We start from the raw sequence: 9,633 nt of genomic DNA on the forward strand, positions 1-9,633 counted from the left end.
GGGCAAAGGCCTCTCCCATGTCTCTCCAATTGGGCCGGTCCTTTGCCAGCTGCGGCACCTTATCCCCGCAAACTACCTAATCTCATCCGCTCACCTAACTTTGTGCTGCCCCCTGTTGCGCTTTTCTTTCTCTTGGATTATCGGTTACCTTGCCTTCGCATCAGATGACCAGCCCATGCCCATACCTTTTGATTTCGGCTCGGATGTCGTTAACTTATTGCAACAACGAGTCAGAAGGCGGACTGACGGACTCAGCGGAGATTTCTTGGCAGTAGTTCCAGGTAGCTATGCGCTGTCGTGAGCCAGCCGGAGAGAAGCTCGAGGCACCAGCGCGAGGAGGGAGCCGAACCGGGGTGTCCCTCGGGGTCGTCGTCATTTACAGATGGTGCTGCATGTGCTGCGTGAGCCTGGTGCTGCTGCTACAAAATCACGCTTATTCGCGGACTCATTCTTTCTATCTTTTTGTCCCTTAACATTGAACCTAAATTTTTCCTTTGTGTATCTCGCTGCGGTGTTGTCAGTCTAAGGTGAATCGTTTTCGTTAGCCGCTACGTTTCTGCCCTGTACTTGAGTACTGGCAAGATGCAGCTGTTTTATATGTTCTATTAAAAACTATTCTCTAATGAAATGAGCGTACCACACACTGCTAGCGCTAGGACTACTGATTACGTAAAAAAAGCCAGGTACACATCACGATTTCGGATGCCGCTAGTAAGAAATATAATTATAGTCCGCATTTCGATAGATACCAACTCAGATTACGACAAAGCATGTATGAGTGGATAACGAACGAAATAAGCTGCCGCTTTGAACCGCAGTGATATACGGACAGCACAGAGATGTAGTTTCTTCAGGCTTTCCCGCATGAAATACATGGTTCTGGCTGACTGAGAGGTGAATATTTTGTTACATGAAATAAAAAGCATAGCAAGTGAGTAGGCAAAATATATGCAGAGCTACGCTGATATTACTCTCGTATCCACACCACCCAAGTTGTGAATCCTTACCGTGCGGCGGACACGCCGATTAGTCCTCGTGAAGTTTCCGGAAGCCCGCGAAATCCGCTAGAGCCGGAAACTCACGAGAAAGCGGCATAGAGCTAGGCAGTAGGGAGCCTTCTTAGAGACCAAGGCCTCCAAGCGCTCCCTCTGCCTCTTTTTCAGTTCTGTTCTCCCACTAGAGGCGCCGCCTGCAAGGTTAAAGCGCACCATTTAAGGTCTAGTCCGTGTAGCCATGCTCTAGCTATCACGATGATCTACGAGGCACAGACGGTAGATGAACACTACAAACAGGATCTGATATGCCTCTAATTTCCCTGGGGCCGCATTCTATAAGCTGTTCATTTTAGAATGGCCATTCGCGTCTGTCTGTTTTTTTGTCATTGATTACTCAGATATACACTCAGCTTTCAAGCGTCTGCGGAAAGCGACCCGGCCATTGGGTAGAAGGCTACCAGACCTCACCGTTGGCTTTATATCACAGCCAATACCAGCCAACGTTGAGGTCCGGTCGCCTTTTACCCAATGGCCTGGTCGCTTTCCACTGACGTTTGAAATCAGCGGGTATATCTGAAGAACCAATGACAAAAGACCAGACTGACGTGAATTTGCCATTTTGAAACGAACAGCTTATACTATTATACGGACCTTGTACCCAAATGCGCAGTAAAAGGCGCGCCAACTCAATGTGGACATGCCACAGCAGTTCTAAGTGGTGTGGCGCAGGCCTATAGAGTAAGTTGGAGGCGGTGCTTCGCATTGTCTCCGATAGCGCTGCAAGGCTCTCACTTCGGCGCTTATGAGATCGAGAGGGACGACAGCAGACATTGCAGTCAGGCCCTTCTACGCCTGTGCCACTTTGTTCTGATGCGCCTGTGCACCGGCTGCACTGACGTTTTACGTAGCACGGCCACGGCTCGCGTGTTCGCCCTAACATTGCACGACATGTTGGCGTGCGAAGGTTTTGGCAAACAAGATTACAAGCAAAACAAGGAACGAAAGAACGATTGCATGATATTTATAAAGCTCGTTGAAGTCCACGAAGTGCATGACGGACACACAGCGACGTACCCGGACGAGTTCATTCAAATGCAGCCGAAAAGTGAATTCTCAGCCAATTAATCGCTCTCTGAAAAGCACTGTTCTGAATCGAAGCTAATAATCCGCCCGAAGTGCGGGGATTGAGTTTTAATAAACCAAGGTAAATGTCTATAATTTTACAGTTCCAGGCATCGTGGCACATGAGGAAGCGTATCCTCTTAGTGTCAACATTTCTTGAAAATTCTTGGCGCTCTTTGGCCATAACCGTGCGACTACGTAAATGGGCCAAGTAGCATTTAGAAATAAGTAATGGCTCATATTCTTAATAAATTCTAGCAGACTTCATATCGAGGTTCGAATGCCCACATGCTTAAGTCAGGCGGACGGAGCGAGCAATACTTAGGCCCCGAAATCATAGGTGAAGTTATGACTTCTTCATAGATGCGCTCCGTGCTATTTCTGAATGGTATTCCAGGCAAGTGGTCTTTATGAGATCGCTGCAGTCTGTAAAAAAATTGGCTGTTGTTTAGCTCTGGTTAAACATAGCTGAACTGCGAATGCTTGGTTAGCTTTCGGCTTAGAATTTAATTGTTCCGAAGCAGTAGAGCAACTAGATTCAGATATAGAATTTCCGTCGGTAACTTCCAGGGCAAGATGCATTAACCAACGCGTAGCGCACTGCTATATATCGCAGTGAAGCCGCCACGGACCGAGCGCAAGGCGAGCAGGTCGTTATATCAACGGAGAGACCACCAGTTTAGGCGCGGCGCCTGCTCGGGGGCCACGGCACACGCGACGAGCGGCTCCCTTCCAGCTGCGGCGCGGAGCAAGCTTATAATTTAAATGTTCCGAAGCAGTACAGCATCTAGATTGAGATATAGACTCTTCGTCGGTAACTTCCATGGCGAGACTGACCAACCAACGCGTAGCGCACCGCTATATATCCCAGTGAAGCGCCACGGAGTGAGCGCAAGGCGAGGAGGTCGTCATATCAGCAGAGAGACCACCTGCTAGGCGCGCCGCCGGCTCGGGGGCGATGGCACATGCGACAAGAGGCTCTTTTCTTAGCTTCTGCGGGGAGCAAGCTCACGACACGCGTCATCATAGCAACGGGGAGAGCTGACGTCAAACCACCTGCCAAGCGCAGCGCCGGCTCTGGCGTATGTCATACGCGACGGGCGGTTTGACCTGGCGTAATATTGCTTTCGCAATAAAAGATCAGTGTATTTCTGACGTTACGCGCTATGTTCAGGCAACGCCTCCTTTATTTCAGTGCCGGTCAGGTTGCTCGCTTCTTAGTGGTATTCGCTTGGGTCTATCAATTCGCTTTCTCGTCCCGGGGTGGTTGTCCATCATTTGGAACCGCATAGCTTACGTTGCAGCGAGAGCCGATGGGAGATGATGGCATGGCTGGGCAATGGAATATGGCCCTCCTTGCAGAGGTAAAACCCAATTTGTTCTCCTGTTTCCTGTGGAATGTCGCTAGTTACGCGGTTGCTATCCTTCCATACAGAGATACAGCGGGTCCGAAGGCTCGAAGTAGAGCTCTCGAAGCATGAAGAAATTCGGTGAGGACGTCGAAGAGGAATGACTTGCCGCGGTCTCTGATAAGGACACAAGGGATCCATTGGACTGAAGCATAGCATTCAGGAAGAAATGGGCAATTTCAAAAGAATAGCCGGAAAGAATGCGGGACGTTTCAGCGTTTCTGGTGTAGTGGTCGATGGCGGCGAAGAGCCAACAGCTGCACGAGGGAGCTAATAGTAGTAACCTTAGAGGTCAATTCCAACAATGTCGATGAGAAAGGACTTGGAAGAAGCTGTGGACTGCCCGCAAGAGGAGAGGTGGACCGTCTGCGGCGTTGACCTGGGATGCAAGATGCAATATAATTTGCAACAGAGGTTGAGAGGCCAGACCAAACGAAACGATGCTTGATGCGGTCGTACGTTTTCTAGAAGCCTAAGTGACCGGCCATAGGGTCGTCGTGAAACGCCTGCAAAACTTCATGGCGAAGAGAAAGGGGTATGAGAGGTACCAGGAGTGAACGAGGGGGATATAAATGCGCCAAAGAGGGATGTCGTCGACCAGCTTGAAACAGTGAAGTTGGCGACGTAGACGGGCATTGGGAGTCCGCGTAGCACCACTGAGACGATGCATAAGAGTGCGACAGGAAGGGTCGGCCATCTCTGCTGAGGCGAGATCGCCGAAATTGGGAACTGGCATCAAATCATTGACGGTGGCTGTGAAGGTCGATATAGCCGTTGAATGAGTAGACTGGAGGGATAAAGAAACGGGAGTCACTCAGGGAGGTGCCGGTGAGGCGAGGGGGCAGCGAGAGAGCGCATCGGCGTCCTTGTGTTGTTTTTGCGATTTGTAGGTGACAGTAAAGTCAAACTCCTGCAGGCATAAAATCCAGCGTCCGAGGCGCTGGACAAGTCATTCTGTGACGGCAACCAGCACACGGCATGATGGTCAGTGAGGACCGAAAACTTGTGGCGGAACAAATATGGGCGAAATTTTTAGTGGCCCACACAACAACGACGTACTCTTGCCCAGCGATAGTGAAGTTCTCTTCTGCGGCAGTCAAGATTCGACTTTTGTAGACAATCAGTTGCCAGAGTGACGAGTGTAGGCACTGCAAAAATAAATGGCGCCAATTCCGTGCCTAATGGCGTCCATGTCTAAAATTTTGGGGTGTTGTCGAAATGGGCCAGTATCGGATCATATGTGAGAGCCTGTTTAAGGTTGTAGAGTCGGCCTCGCAATCCTTCAGACCAAACGAAAGACATGCTGGCGTCAAGAAGTTAATGCAAAGGGGCCGCGATGCGGGCGAAACTGTCGATTATGGGACGGAAGTATAATGTTAGTCCCAGAAAACTCGCAAGTCTTTGGCGCGCGTTGGGCAGGGAAAGTGTAGAACGGCAGCCACTTCGTCAGGGTCAGGCCCCTTCTGCCTAACGACGTGGCCGAGGACTTTTATTGAAGTGAAAACAAAGCAACATTGTTTCGTATTTAAGTGAAGGTCGGCCTCGGAAAGTGCGCTAAAAGTTTATCGAGGCGAGCAAGGTGCTCGGAAAAAGTCGAGGAGAAAATGACCATATCGCCCATATAGCAGAGAGAAATTTTTTGTTTCATTCCGCGGAAAATAGTGTCAATCATGCGTTCGAACGTGGCCTGAGCATTGCACAGGCCGAATGGCATAACGTTGAACTGAAATAAGCCATCGCGTGTGGCGAAAGCTCTTTGTCGCCCTCATGCATCAGTATTTGCCAGTATCGGGATCGCAGGTCGAGACCAGAGAAAAAATGAGCACGTTGCAGCCAGACGAGTGCGTCGTCAGTCCATGGCAGTGGATAAATATCCTTTCCAGTGATCTCATTCAGGGTGCGATACTCGACAGAAAAGCGTACTGGCACACCCAACCTTCTTTCGAACCAACATAAAAGTTGAAGACCAAAAATTGAAAGAAGGGTGTATGATGTGGAGTTTCAGCATGTCGGCTACATTTCCTACCATAATTTTAGGCTGACTGTAAGCCACACGATACGATCGACGGCGAACAATGCTCGAACTGTCGCTGTGGATGACATGCGTATCTGCGGAAGTTTGGCCCGAACCTGTTGACTGAGTATCGAAGCAAGCGGCATGGTTGCTCAAGACAGCAACCAATCTTTCATTTTCAGCCTGCGTAAGATTAGAGCTTATTGCAGCTAAAATAGTTGCAGGAGGGTAAGCACAGTTCGCGATAAAAAACCTTGTTGAGGAAGAAGAAATAACGGTAGTAGATTGAGCGGTACCCACAAAAGCGATTACCGTGCCTTCGTGTAGAATAATGGGCTTCGACGTAGTGCTGAAGGCAGTGAGAAGGGAAGACCAATTGGTGAAGCGTAGCAGGGACGCGACGAGAAAAATACCCCTTGAGAGAAGGCAGGAGCTTGGTGTGACGAAAACGTCCCCAGCATTGACGAGGGCAGAAGCAACTCAGAGGACGTCTTCGCAGTGGATAAAGTACATGGTTAGTGGTGGTGGCAAAGTGATCAGAAGGCAGGTCAGGAGCGTCGAAAAGGGTTGATTCAAAAACTTGCAGAGTAGGAGGATAAAACGTGATTACAGCTTGCGTAGAGCGGAGGAAATTCCAACCGAGATTGAGGTGGTGAATAAAGGAGGGAAGCACAGCGAACTCGATGAGGTGCAGAATGCCGTCCGGAAGAATAGATTGATTCCTCATTTTCAGTACGGTGAGAAGGACAGCAATAGGGAGTGCGCACCTTTCGAAGATGAAAACACAGAGCAGAACTATTGACGGAAATAGCGGCGCCTGTATCAATCAAAGTTTCTACCATAGTGTCTTCAATATAAACGGCTAACATGTTCGATAGCGGCGGAAGAGGAATTGAGGGGTCAAAGAGCAGTGCAGTTTAGCCTTCAGAAACTACACAATTTAGTTGTCTGTGTGGCCAGTGGTCTCAGGGGGCGGACGAAGAGTCGATGAGGAGAGGCGGATGAGTGACGAGGAGCAGCGACGCGACGACCGGACGTTCCACGAGTGGTCAGCAAAGGTTGACAGAGAGGAAGAGCGACGAGGTGCATTGGTGGGAAACGGCGGGCATACACCGAGTATGTGTCGTCGTGGCGGAAGTCGCCATACGAGAAGCGACGCGGATAATTGGTGGCAGACGTCGGACGTTAAGCAGACGGCGAGTACGTGGCATCGTGGCGGAGCTCACCATATCATTCACGCCTGTCCCGCTGGCGCCGACGATAAATACGGGCAACATAGCCACAAATTCCACAGTAGTAATACAATGGACAAGGAGGGGGCGGGCGCCAAACAGGACACATGGCGGGCCTCGGGGATAAAGAGGCAATTGTCTCTGCTGCACTGGCTACGGATGAGAAGGAGAGTAAGGAACAGCAGCAGTCGCAGCAACCTGAGTATATGTAGGCACGCAACGGGGTACAGATGGCTCAGGAGCCGTGGCGTGAGTGACGGTAGCGAGCCGGTCGGTAATGAGATCGCGCAAAGGCGAGGACGGAGGTGGGTTCAAATGAAATGGCATGGTGGAGCCGTGCAGTTTCTCTAGGATAATAAAGGGAATGAGGGAGAGTAAGTCCACTTCGGTAGCATGGCGGGGGTCCTATGTCTTGCAAGCGGAAGAATTGGAGGCCGTCTAGATGATGGCAAGCAGTGCGAATAACTTGTACTGCGGTAGGATTTTCGGCCATGGCGTTGTTGACACGTCGACGCAGGCCGAGTACAATTTCAACGTAAGACGTGTAAGATTTTCTCGGTAGCTGAACACGCGTGTCCAACTTTATTTTGTAGATGTCCGCGCTTGCCAACGGTTCCAAAAAATTGTCGAATCTTTGAGGATTGGGTCCAGTCCATGATTGCATCTCTGGTACAAAAACCAACCCTTGTCCACGGCAGTCAGGTAGAAGGAGACGTTGAGAAGCGTCAATGCAGCGTCCCTATGACTACAGGCACTCACTTACTGGTACTGGTCGACCCAGCCCTCGTCGTCGCTACGAAGACCCGAAAAGGTAGGAGGCTCGCCCTGAAGGGCGGTAATGGCCCACATGAGCTGTCTAGGGGATTGTGGCGCAGCGGGAGCAGTGGAGTTATTATTGCCAGCTGAGCGATTAGAATCACGAGGAAGTGCACCTGCTGAGACAGCAGAAGATGCAGCAGGATTGCCAGAAGGAGTCTCGTCGACGGTTGTCATCGTAGTGGATGGTCCGAGCAGGTGGCGACGGGGATGCCATAAACCATATAAAAATATATGGTTTATGGAATTTAACTTCCCCAAGGGACTCAGGCTATGACAGACGCCGTAGCGAAGGGCTCCAGAAATTTCGACCACCCGGAGTTCTTTAAAGGGGCTATGAAGGGGGTCTAATAAAGTTGCGGCATGCCTGGGAAATTGAAGCAAGCCGCTTCACAAATAGTATCCAGCAAGCTTTTTTTATGTGCGCTTTGTAGAAGCTCAGTTATCTCTAGTTAAAATTTGAATTTTAGCGTCTTCGTGCCTTTCGCTCTGCTCTCGTCACTTTTTGCACGCTGGAAGGTAGGCGCTCCTTCGCCGACCCCCCTCTGGGAGCGGAGCTTTCTCACCCGCAGGAGCTAAGCGGCTTATTGGCCGCGGGCACGGTAGCTGCCTGACGTATGAAAGAATCTAACCAATGGCCACTTCTCCCCTTGTCTATGCAGATGCGGGGCACGGATGAGGGTGCGTGCATGAAAAAGTCGCCGGCAAGGGCTCGCCAACATTTACGCGTGATTGTGGGTCGTCTGCTGCGTGTAGAAGAGTATTATTTGGCTCTGGTTTTAATGGCAACAGAGTGCAGTGAATAAGAGAGTTAATTTGCTCTCCTCGGAAGGCGTTTCAGAGCCCCTTTATCGTGCACTGACATCGCACGGTACCTGGGCCCCTTCTCCAGCCTCAAAGAGCCCGATTAGTTCCATCTCTTCCAGGACACTATCTGACTCATAATCTTCCTTCAATCAAAGCAAGCACTTCTCCGATCAAGAAACCGTGTGCGTGCGCGTGTGTGCGTATGTGTGTGTGCGTGCGCGCGCGCTCGTGTGTGTGTGTTAGAGAGAGAGAGAACTGGCGCCTATTCATGACATGAGAAAAAAACATCAAACATTAATGCGGATTAGCCCCGCTAATCCAGGATATACAAACCGAAAGCGTGATTGAGGTCTCCACTGACCCACGGAGCCGGCTGTGCGCCTTTCCTTTCGTGAAAAGGAACGGTCTTTGCAAAGATGTCAATGCCAGTGCACTCTATGAATACCGTCGGCTAATTTTTCTTTTGTTTTTGAGGAAAGAAAACGGCAAAGTAGCCGTCTCGCATATCTCGGTGGACAACCGAACGACGCCGTAAAGGCAGGGATAAAGGAGGGAGAAAGAGGAAAGTGAAAACTGAAAATTGAAGTTGGATTTTGAGGAAAGGCGCGGCGCTGTGTAGCGGCGGAACACCTGTGGCTCGGTGCTACTAGTGATGCATGCGCAGTGGTGGCCAAGGAGCGAGAGAGAAAATTGGAAGTGGCTTACCTGGGGTATGCGAGGATATACGTAGCGAAAGCTAGGGCATAGCATGGCTAGTCTGGTTGTCTAGCTATGTTGTCGCATTAAAGACACAACTGTAGTTGAGGCGCACGCGAGCTCTCCTTTTCAATCCTCCGACATGTTATCAGGAATGCGACGCAGCTGGCGAAGCGAAAGGGGACGAGCGCAACGGCGAGAAACGTGGTGTGACGTCATACCAAACGGCAGCGGCGGCGAGCCGCGCGGTGTGTCGTCATGCCAAATGGCGCGTCGTGCTCGCCAAGCTCAGTAACCGTCTTGCATATCTCGGTGGACAGTCGAATCGCGCCGTACAGGAAGGGATAAAGGAGGTAGGGAAAGATGAGAGAAAACTGAAAATTGAAAGTTGCATTTTGAGGAAAGGCGTGGCACTGCGCAGCGGCAGAACTCCTAAGGCTCGGTGCTAGTAGTGGCGCATGCGGTGTTGTGAGTAGGTAGTGAGAGAGAGGAATGCGCCGTGTGCTGTCATTGCTCCTCGCGCATGCGCAGCACGGCTCTCC

Source organism: Amblyomma americanum, chromosome 1 (genome assembly GCF_052857255.1).
Source record: "Amblyomma americanum isolate KBUSLIRL-KWMA chromosome 1, ASM5285725v1, whole genome shotgun sequence".
NCBI classification, from domain to species: domain Eukaryota; kingdom Metazoa; phylum Arthropoda; class Arachnida; order Ixodida; family Ixodidae; genus Amblyomma; species Amblyomma americanum.